The sequence below is a fragment of the Rutidosis leptorrhynchoides genome, chromosome 4, assembly GCF_046630445.1.
Source record: "Rutidosis leptorrhynchoides isolate AG116_Rl617_1_P2 chromosome 4, CSIRO_AGI_Rlap_v1, whole genome shotgun sequence".
Taxonomy (NCBI): Eukaryota; Viridiplantae; Streptophyta; class Magnoliopsida; order Asterales; family Asteraceae; genus Rutidosis; species Rutidosis leptorrhynchoides.
This window is the reverse complement of record NC_092336.1, coordinates 576420898-576433507: the sequence shown is the minus strand read 5'-3', so window position 1 is coordinate 576433507 and position 12610 is coordinate 576420898.

Here is a 12610-nt window from a genome sequence, read left to right as displayed (position 1 = left end):
TCACAAACAAAACTGGAGCACCCCATGGCGAGGAACTCGGTCGAATAAAACCCTTTTCAAGCAATTCTTGGGTTTGATTTAACAACTCTTGCATTTCCGTCGGCGCTAAATGATAAGGAGTTTTAGCAATGGGGGTAGCCCCCGGAACCAACTCAATGCGAAATTCAACTTGTCTTTCCGCCGGGACACCCGGTAATTCATCCGGAAAAACGTCTTCAAATTCGTTAACCACCGGAATTTCACGAATGGGTGGTGGCTCATCACGAGTATCAACTACATGGGCAAGAAAAGCCATGCCACCACTGATAAGGAAACGACGTGCCCGTGCAAAAGTGCATATCGGCACAAGTCTTCTTCGCTTATCGCCATGAATAATTAACTCTCCCACACTTGGGGTCTTCACACGAATGAATTTATCATGGCATGCAATATCGGATCTATTACGATCGAGCCAATCCATACCAACAACAATATCAAAATCACCCAAAGTCATCGGAATGAGATCGATTTCGAAAGTTTCGGTACCAAACACAACATTACAATTTTTACAAACAGCAACCCCTAGCACCGTTTTACCATCCGCTATTTCGACTTCTACCGGATGACTTAACTTAGTTAGCAGTTTATTCAACTTAGGCACAAATCTTGGAGACAAAACGACAAGTTAGCACCACTATCAAAAAGTATACATGCCGTACTAGAGTTAACCATGAAAGTACCTGAGACAACTTCATTGGAATGCTTGGTGTAGTGACCCGAACTTTTCCATGTTTATATATATTAATTGAGATTGATATTTACATGATTAAATGTTTCCAACATGTTAAGCAATCAAACTTGTTAAGACTTGATTAATTGAAATATGTTTCATATAGACAATTGACCACCCAAGTTGACCGGTGATTCACGAACGTTAAAACTTGTAAAAACTATATGATGACATATATATGGATATATATATATATATAGTTAACATGATACTATGATAAGTAAACATATCATTAAGTATATTAACAATGAACTACATATGTAAAAACAAGACTACTAACTTAATGATTTTTAAACGAGACATATATGTAACGATTATCGTTGTAAAGACATTTAATGTATATATATCATATTAAGAGATATTCATACATGATAATATCATGATAATATAATAATTTAAAATCTCATTTGATATTATAAACATTGGGTTAACAACATTTAACAAGATCGTTAACCTAAAGGTTTCAAAACAACACTTACATTTAACGACTAACGATGACTTAACGACTCAGTTAAAATGTATATACATGTAGTGTTTTAATATGTATTTATACACTTTTTAAAGACTTCAATACACTTATCAAAATACTTCTACTTAACAAAAATGCTTACAATTACATCCTCGTTCAGTTTCATCAACAATTCTACTCGTATGCACCCGTATTCGTACTCGTACAATACACAGCTTTTAGATGTATGTACTATTGGTATATACACTCCAATGATCAGATCTTAGCAGCCCATGTGAGTCACCTAACACATGTGGGAACCATCATTTGGCAACTAGCATGAAATATCTCATAAAATTACAAAAATATGAGTAATCATTCATGACTTATTTACATGAAAATAAAATTACATATCCTTTATATCTAATCCATACACCAACGACCAAAAACACCTACAAACACTTTCATTCTTCAATTTTCTTCATCTAATTGATCTCTCTCAAGTTCTATCTTCAAGTTCTAAGTGTTCTTCATAAATTCTACAAGTTCTAGTTACATAAAATCAAGAATACTTTCAAATTTGCTAGCTCACTTCCAATCTTGTAAGGTGATCATCCAACCTCAAGAAATCTTTGTTTCTTACAGTAGGTTATCATTCTAATACAAGGTAATAATCATATTCAAACTTTGGTTCAATTTCTATAACTATAACAATCTTATTTCAAGTGATGATCTTACTTGAACTTGTTTTCGTGTCATGATTCTGCTTCAAGAACTTCGAGCCATCCAAGGATCCGTTGAAGCTAGATCCCATTTTTTCTTTTTCGGTAGGTTTATCCAAGGAATTTAAGGTAGTAATGATGTTCATAACATCATTCGATTCATACATATAAAGCTATCTTATTCGAAGGTTTAAACTTGTAATCACTAGAACATAGTTTAGTTAATTCTAAACTTGTTCGCAAACAAAAGTTAATCCTTATAACTTGAATTTTAAAATCAACAAAACACATGTTATATATCTATATGATATGCTAACTTAATGATTTAAAACCTGGAAACACGAAAAATACCGTAAAACTGGATTTACGCCGTCGTAGTAACACCGCGGGCTGTTTTGGGTTAGTTAATTAAAAACTATGATAAACTTTGATTTAAAAGTTGTTATTATGAGAAAATGATTTTTATTATGAACATGAAACTATATCCAAAAATTATGGTTAAACTCAAAGTGGAAGTATGTTTTCTAAAATGGTCATCTAGAAGTCGTTCTTTCGACTGAAATGACTACCTTTACAAAAACGACTTGTAACTTATTTTTCCGACTATAAACCTATACATTTTCTGTTTAGATTCATAAAATAGAGTTCAATATGAAACCATAGCAATTTGATTCACTCAAAACGGATTTAAAATGAAGAAGTTATGGGTAAAACAAGATTGGATAATTTTTCTCATTTTAGCTACGTGAAAATTGGTAACAAATCTATTACAACCATAACTTAATCAACTTGTATTGTATATTATGTAATCTTGAGATACCATAGACACGTATACAATGTTTCGACCTATCATGTCGACACATCTATATATATTTCGGAACAACCATAGACACTCTATATGTGAATGTTGGAGTTAGCTATACAGGGTTGAGGTTGATTCCAAAATATATATAGTTTGAGTTGTGATCAATACTGAGATACGTATACACTGGGTCGTGGATTGATTCAAGATAATATTTATCGATTTATTTCTGTACATCTAACTGTGGACAACTAGTTGTAGGTTACTAACGAGGACAGCTGACTTAATAAACTTAAAACATCAAAATATATTAAAAGTGTTATAAATATATTTTGAACATACTTTGATATAAATGTATATATTGTTATAGGTTCGTGAATCAACCAGTGGTCAAGTCTTACTTCCCGACGAAGTAAAAATCTGTGAAAGTGAGTTATAGTCCCACTTTTAAAATCTAATATTTTTGGGATGAGAATACATGCAGGTTTTATAAATGATTTACAAAATAGACACAAGTACGTGAAACTACATTCTATGGTTGAATTATCGAAATCGAATATGCCCCTTTTTATTAAGTCTGGTAATCTAAGAATTAGGGAACAGACACCCTAATTGACGCGAATCCTAAAGATAGATCTATTGGGCCTAACAAACCCCATCCAAAGTACCGGATGCTTTAGTACTTCGAAATTTATATCATATCCGAAGGGTGTCCCGGAATGATGGGGATATTCTTATATATGCATCTTGTTAATGTCGGTTACCAGGTGTTCACCATATGAATGATTTTTATCTCTATGTATGAGATGTGTATTGAAATATGAAATCTTGTGGTCTATTATTATGATTTGATATATATAGGTTAAACCTATAACTCACCAACATTTTTGTTGACGTTTTAAGCATGTTTATTCTCAGGTGATTATTAAGAGCTTCCGCTGTCGCATACTTAAATAAGGACGAGATTTGGAGTCCATGCTTGTATGATATTGTGTAAAAACTGCATTCAAGAAACTTATTTTGTTGTAACATATTTGTATTGTAAACCATTATGTAATGGTCGTGTGTAAACATGATATTTTAGATTATCATTATTTAATAATCTACGTAGAGCTTTTTAAACCTTTATTGATGAAATAAAGGTTATGGTTTGTTTTAAAATGAATGCAGTCTTTGAAGAACGTCTCATATAGAGGTCAAAACCTCGCAACGAAATCAATTAATATGGAACGTTTTTAATCAATAAGAACGGGACATTTCAGTTGGTATCCGAGCGTTGGTCTTAGAGAACCAGAATTTTGCATTAGTGTGTCTTATCGAGTTTGTTAGGATGCATTAGTGAGTCTGGACTTCGACCGTGTTTACTTGAAAAATGATTGCTTAACAAATTTTGTTGGAAACTATATATTTTTAACATGTGAATATTATGTGATATATTAATCTCTTAACGTGTTTGATATTATGTGATAGATGTCTACCTCTAGAACAAGTCCCATTGACTCACCTAATAATAATGAAGAGTCAAATGTAAATTGGAATGATTCGTGGACTGATTCACAAGTTCCCGAAGAGGAACAGGAAGAAGAGTCGGAACCGGAAGAAGAATCGGAACCGGAAAGAAGAATCGGAATCGGATGAAGAAATAAAACCGGTGGGGGAAATAATAAAACGGTTAAGTAAAAGAAAATCCTCAACCAACCGTCCAAGGTTAATTATGGTCAATGGTGTTTCCGCCAAGGAAGCAAAATATTGGGAGGATTACCAATTCTCCGATGAATCGGATTCCGACGAGAATTCCGATGATGTTATAGAAATTACCCCAACTGAATTTAAAAAGGCAAAAGAAAATAATAAGGGAAAGGGCATAAAAATAGAGAAATCTAATTCCAATCCCGATGAACTTTATATGTATCGTCAACCCCCGAAGTCCTTAAGTTGTAACAATGACCCGGGAACCTCTAAACCACCAGGTTTTTCTAAACCAATGTGGAAAACGATGGCTCGTATTAGGGGAACATCATATATCCCTAGAAATTTGGCAAAACGAACCAAAACCGAAGAAGAAGAAACAAGCGAGTCGGAATAAGATAGTTGTATTCGTGTGGTGTAATATATGTAATATAGTGTGCTTATGCTTTATGATATATGTAAAAATTGCTTGTATTAATAAGTATTTTTTTTATGAATCTAACTCTTGTCTATTTTACAGTATAAAAACACAAAATGGATAGACAACCCAATATTTTAAGAGACCTACCCGGAGACATGATTGATGAAGTCTTGTCTAGAGTCGGTCAGAATTCTTCGGCACAACTATTTAAGGCGAGATCAGTTTGTAAGACATTCGAAGAATGTTCCAAGAATGCCTTGGTTTATAAAAGGCTTTCGTTCAAAAGATGGGGGATATCACATTGGGAAATCCATAAGTTACGATGTGTTTACTTTGACGCATATATTGCGGGGAACCCAAATTCTATTTTACGCAATGGGTTAAGAAATTATTTTGACTCAATATATCCGAATATTAGACTTCGTGATTTAGAAAAAGCGGCTAACATGCAACATAAAGAAGCATGTTATGCTTACGGATTAGTAATGTTCGCTTCTCACCAAAGTGAGAACAAGAACATCGGGCTACAACTATTAAACAAAACGTTCCCACAAGTGACGGAGTCTGTAATTGGGGTAAGAAATGAGGTTTTTAGATTGTTACGGGACTGTTGGACATTACGTAACCCTCGTCCCTTTGACGACGTTACAACACGCTGTCTTATCAACGGCCATAACGGTTATGTTCCACAAGACCAAGGATGGGAAGTAATCCTAGTAAAACCAGAATGCATGACTTGTTTCTGGACGTATGAATTACGTGTCTTTATTGCCTTTGCTGAACGACTTGTGTACTAGCTAGAATTATCTTCACAACCATCTTGTATCAAATTTATTGTGTGCTATATTTCATGCTATATGTAAAATAAGCGGTATTGTAAGTTGGTAAAATATTGTGTAAAAGTTTGAACGCGAAATATTATTATAATCAGTTTTTCATATAGAATTGTAGTAGTTGAATTGTATATTAGCTACTAAGTATGAACTTAACGGGTAGGTACTACCCGAATTTAAACTTATAAAATGCTAATATTAAGAATAAGCTTTTATAAATGAGTTCATATTATGCTATGAAATACTATTAACTACTCTTAATATTCTGTATGATTAACTTGTTCCATTTGACTATTTTGAAGGAAATGGCACCGACTACTCGACACACCGTGAATATGAATGAAGAGGAATTCCGTACTTTTCTAGCTTCAAACATAGCCGCAGTACAGGCTGCGCTACATACCAACAATAACCTTGGATCTAGCAGTACAGGAAATCATGTAGGATGCACCTATAAAGAATTCACTGCCTGCAAACCTTTAGAATTTGATGGAACCGAAGGACCGATCGGATTGAAACGGTGGACCAAGAAGGTCGAATCGGTGTTTGCCATAAGTAAGTGTACTGAAGAGGACAAAGTGAAGTACGCTACGCATACCTTCATAGGTTCTGTGTTAACATGGTGGAATACCTATCTAGAGCAAGTGGGACAAGACGATGCGTACGCACTACCGTGGTCAGCATTCAAGCAATTGATGAACGAGAAGTACCGTCCCAGAACCGAGGTCAATAAGCTCAAGACAGAACTTAGAGGGTTACGAACCCAAGGATTTGATATTACCACGTACGAAAGATGATTCACAGAATTGTGCCTATTGTGTCCGGGAGCATTCGAAGATGAGGAAGAGAAGATCGACGCGTTTGTGAAAGGATTACCGGAAAGAATCCAAGAAGATATAAGTTCACACGAGCCCGCCTGTAGTGACCCGAACTTTTCCATGTTTATATTTATTAATTGAGATTGATATTTACATGATTAAATGTTTCCAACATGTTAAGCAATTAAACTTGTTAAGACTTGATTAATTGAAATATGTTTCATATAGACAATTGACCACCCAAGTTGACCGGTGATTCACGAACGTTAAAACTTGTAAAAACGACATGACGATATATATATGGATATACATATGGTTAACATGAGATTATGATAAGTAAGTATCTCCATAAGTATATTAACAATGAGTTACATACATATAAACAAGACTACTAACTTAAGGATTTCGAAACGAGACATATATGTAACGATTATCGTTGTAACGACATTTAAATGAATATATATCATATTAAGATATATTAAGATATCATAATATCATGATAATATAATAATTTAAAATCTCATTTGATATTATAAACATTGGGTTAACAACATTTAACAAGATCGTTAACCTAAAGGTTTCAAAACAACACTTACATGTAACGACTAGCGATGACTTAACGACTCAGTTAAAATGTATATACATGTAGTGTTTTAATATGTATTTATACACTTTTGAAAGACTTCAATACACTTATAAAAATACTTCTACTTAACAAAAATGCTTACAATTACATCCTCGTTCAGTTTCATCAACAATTCTACTCGTATGCACCCGTATTCGTACTCGTACAATACACAACTTTTAGATGTATGTACTATTGGTATATACACTCCAATTATAAGCTCTTAGCAGCCCATGTGATTCACCTAACACATATAGGAACCATCATTTGGCAACTAGCATGAAATATCTCATAAAATTACAAAAATATGAGTAATCATTCATGACTTATTTACATGAAAACAAAATTACATATCCTTTATATCTAATCCATACACCAATGACCAAAAACACCTACAAACACTTTCATTCTTCAATTTTCTTCATCTAATTAATCTCTCTCAAGTTCTATCTTCAAGTTCTAAGTGTTCTTCATATATTCTACAAGTTCTAGTTACATAAAATCAAGAATACTTTCAAGTTTGCTAGCTCACTTCCAATCTTGTAAGGTGATCATCCAACCTCAAGAAATCTTTATTTCTTACAGTAGGTTATCATTCTAATACAAGGTAATAATCATATTCAAACTTTGGTTCAATTTCTATAAATATAACAATCTTATTTCAAGTGATGATCTTGAACTTGTTTTCGTGTCATGATTCTGCTTCAAGAACTTCGAGCCATCCAAGGATCCGTTGAAGCTAGATCCATTTTTCTCTTTTCCAGTAGGTTTATCCAAGGAACTTAAGGTAGTAATGATGTTCATAACATCATTCGATTCATATATATAAAGCTATCTTATTCGAAGGTTTAAACTTGTAATCACTAGAACATAGTTTAGTTAATTCTAAACTTGTTCGCAAACAAAAGTTAATCCTTCTAACTTGACTTTTAAAATCAACTAAACACATGTTCTATATCTATATGATATGCTAACTTAATGATTTAAAACCTGGAAACACGAAAAACACCGTAAAACCGGATTTACGCCGTCGTAGTAACACCGCGGGCTGTTTTGGGTTAGTTAATTAAAAACTATGATAAACTTTGATTTAAAAGTTGTTATTCTGAGAAAATGATTTTTATTATGAACATGAAACTATATCTAAAAATTATGGTTAAACTCAAAGTGGAAGTATGTTTTCTAAAATGGTCATCTAGACGTCGTTCTTTCGACTGAAATGACTACCTTTACAAAAATGACTTGTAACTTATTTTTCCGACTATAAACCTATACTTTTTCTGTTTAGATTCATAAAATAGAGTTCAATATGAAACCATAGCAATTTGATTCACTCAAAACGGATTTAAAATGAAGAAGTTATGGGTAAAACAAGATTGGATAATTTTTCTCATTTTAGCTACGTGAAAATTGGTAACAAATCTATTCCAACCATAACTTAATCAACTTGTATTGTATATTATGTAATCTTGAGATACCATAGACACGTATACAATGTTTCGACCTATCATGTCGACACATCTATATATATTTCGGAACAACCATAGACACTCTATATGTGAATGTTGGAGTTAGCTATACAGGGTTGAGGTTGATTCCAAAATATATATAGTTTGAGTTGTGATCAATACTGAGATACGTATACACTGGGTCGTGGATTGATTCAAGATAATATTTATCAATTTATTTCTGTACATCTAACTGTGGACAACTAGTTGTAGGTTACTAACGAGGACAGCTGACTTAATAAACTTAAAACATCAAAATATATTAAAAGTGTTGTAAATATATTTTGAACATACTTTGATATATATATATGTATATATTGTTATAGGTTCGTGAATCAACCAGTGACCAAGTCTTACTTCCCGACGAAGTAAAAATCTGTGAAAGTGAGTTATAGTCCCACTTTTAAAATCTAATATTTTTGGGATGAGAATACATGCAGGTTTTATAAATGATTTACAAAATAGACACAAGTACGTGAAACTACATTCTATGGTTGAATTATCGAAATCGAATATGCCCCTTTTTATTAAGTCTGGTAATCTAAGAATTAGGGAACAGACACCCTAATTGACGCGAATCCTAAAGATAGATCTATTAGGGCCTAACAAACCCCATCCAAAGTACCGGATGCTTTAGTACTTCGAAATTTATATCATATCCGAAGGGTGTCCCGGAGTGATGGGGATATTCTTATATATGCATCTTGTTAATGTCGGTTACCAGGTGTTCACCATATGAATGATTTTTATCTCTATGTATGGGATGTGTATTGAAATATGAAATCTTGTGGTCTATTGTTACGATTTGATATATATAGGTTAAACCTATAACTCACCAACATTTTTGTTGACGTTTAAAGCATGTTTATTCTCAGGTGAATATTAAGAGCTTCCGCTGTTGCATACTAAAATAAGGACAAGATTTAGAGTCCATGTTTGTATGATATTGTGTAAAAACTGCATTCAAGAAACTGATTTCGATGTAACATATTTGTATTGTAAACCATTATGTAATGGTCGTGTGTAAACAGGATATTTTAGATTATCATTATTTGATAATCTACGTAAAGCTTTTTAAACCTTTATTTATGAAATAAAGGTTATGGTTTGTTTTAAAAATGAATGCAGTCTTTGAAAAACGTCTCATATAGAGGTCAAAACTTCGCAACGAAATCAATTAATATGGAACGTTTTTAATCAATAAGAACGGGACATTTTAGTTGGTATCCGAGCGTTGGTCTTAGAGAACCAGAATTTTGCATTAGTGTGTCTTATCGAGTTTGTTAGGATGCATTAGTGAGTCTGGACTTCGACCGTGTTTAGTTGAAAAATGATTGCTTAACAAATTTTGTTGGAAACTATATATTTTTAACATGTGAATATTATGTGATATATTAATCTCTTAACGCGTTTGATATTATGTGATAGATGTCTACCTCTAGAACAAGTCCCATTGACTCACCTAATAATAATGAAGAGTCAAATGTAAATTGGAATGATTCGTGGACTGATTCACAAGTTCCCGAAGAGGAACCGGAAGAAGAGTCGGAACCGGAAGAAGAATCGGAACCGGAAGAAGAATCGGAACCGGATGAAGAAATAGAACCGGTGGGGGAAATAATAAAACGGTTAAGTAAAAGAAAATCCTCAACCAACCGACCAAGGTTAATTATGGTCAATGGTGTTTCCGCCAAGGAAGCAAAATATTGGGAGGATTACCAATTCTCCGATGAATCGGATTCCGACGAGAATTCCGATGATGTTATAGAAATTACCCCAACTGAATTTAAAAAGGCAAAAGAAAATAATAAGGGAAAGGGCATAAAAATAGAGAAATCTAATTCCAACCCCGATGAACTTTATATGTATCGTCAACCCCCGAAGTCCTTAAGTTGTAACAATGACCCGGGAACCTCTAAACCACCAGGTTTTTCTAAACCAATGTGGAAAATTACGGCTCGTATTAGGGGAACATCATATATCCCTAGAAACTTGGCAAAACGAACCAAAACTGAAGAAGAAGAAACAAGCGAGTCGGAATAAGATAGTTGTATTCGTGTGGTGTAATATATGTAATATAGTGTGCTTATGCTTTATGATGTGTAAAAATTGCTTGTATTAATAAGTATTTTTTTTTACGAATCTAACTCTTGTCTATTTTACAGTATAAAAACACAAAATGGATAGACAACACAATATTTTAAGAGACCTACCCGGAGACATGATTGATGAAATCTTGTCTAGAGTCGGTCAGAATTCTTCGGCACAACTATTTAAGGCGAGATCAGTTTGTAAGACATTCGAAGAACGTTCCAAGAATGCCTTGGTTTATAAAAGGCTTTCGTTCGAAAGATGGGGGATATCACATTGGGAAATCCATAAGTTACGATGTGTTTACTTTGACGCATATATTGCGGGGAACCCAAATGCTATTTTACGCAATGGGTTAAGAAATTATTTTGACTCAATATATCCGAATATTGGACTTCGTGATTTAGAAAAAGCGGCTAACATGCAACATAAAGAAGCATGTTATGCTTACGGATTAGTAATGTTCGCTTCTCACCAAAGTGAGAACAAGAACATCGGGCTACAACTATTAAACAAAACGTTCCCACAAGTGACGGAGTCGGTAATTGGGGTAAGAAATGTGGTTTTTAGATTGTTACGGGACTGTTGGACATTACGTAACCCTCGTCCCTTTGACGACGTTACAACACGCTGTCTTATCAACGGCCATTACGGTTATGTTCCACAAGACCAAGGATGGGAAGTAATCCTAGTAAAACCAGAATGCATGACTTGTTTCTGGACGTATGAATTACGTGTCTTTATTGCCTTTGCTGAACGACTTGTGTACTAGCTAGAATTATCTTCACAACCATCTTGTATCAAATTTATTGTGTGCTATATTTCATGCTATATGTAAAATAAGCGGTATTGTAAGTTTGTAAAATATTGTGAAAAAGTTTGAACGCGAAATATTATTATAATCAGTTTTTCATATAGAATTGTAGTAGTTGAATTGTATATTAGCTACTAAGTATGAACTTAACGGGTAGGTACTACCCGAATTTAAACTTATAAAACGCCAATATGAAGAAAAACCTTTTATAAATGAGTTCATATTATGCTACGAAATACTATTAACTACTCTTAACATTCTGTATGATTAACTTGTTCCATTTGACTATTTTGAAGGAAATGGCACCGACTACTCGACACACCGTGAATATGAATGAAGAGGAATTCCGTACTTTTCTAGCTTCAAACATAGCCGCAGTACAGGCTGCGCTACATACCAACAATAACCTTGGATCTAGCAGTACAGGAAATCGTGTAGGATGCACCTACAAAGAATTCACTACCTGCAAACCTTTGGAATTTGATGGAACCGAAGGACCGATCGGATTGAAACGGTGGACCGAGAAGGTCGAATCGGTGTTTGCCATAAGTAAGTGTACTGAAGAGGACAAAGTGAAGTACGCTACGCATACCTTCACAGGTTCTGCGTTAACATGGTGGAATACCTATCTAGAGCAAGTGGGACAAGACGATGCGTACGCACTATCGTGGTCAGCATTCAAGCACTTGATGAACGAGAAGTACCGTCCCAGAACCGAGGTCAATAAGCTCAAGACAGAACTTAGAGGGTTACGAACCCAAGGATTTGATATTACCACGTACGAAAGACGATTCACAGAATTGTGCCTATTGTGTCCGGGAGCATTCGAAGATGAGGAAGAGAAGATCGACGCGTTTGTGAAAGGATTACCGGAAAGAATCCAAGAAGATATAAGTTCACACAAGCCCGCCTCCATACAACAGGCATGTAGAATGGCTCACAAACTAGTGAACCAGATTGAAGAAAGAATTAAAGAACAGACTGCTGAAGAGGCCAATGTGAAGCAAGTCAAAAGAAAGTGGGAGGAAAACGGTGATAAGAATCACCAATACAACAACAACAGTAATCGC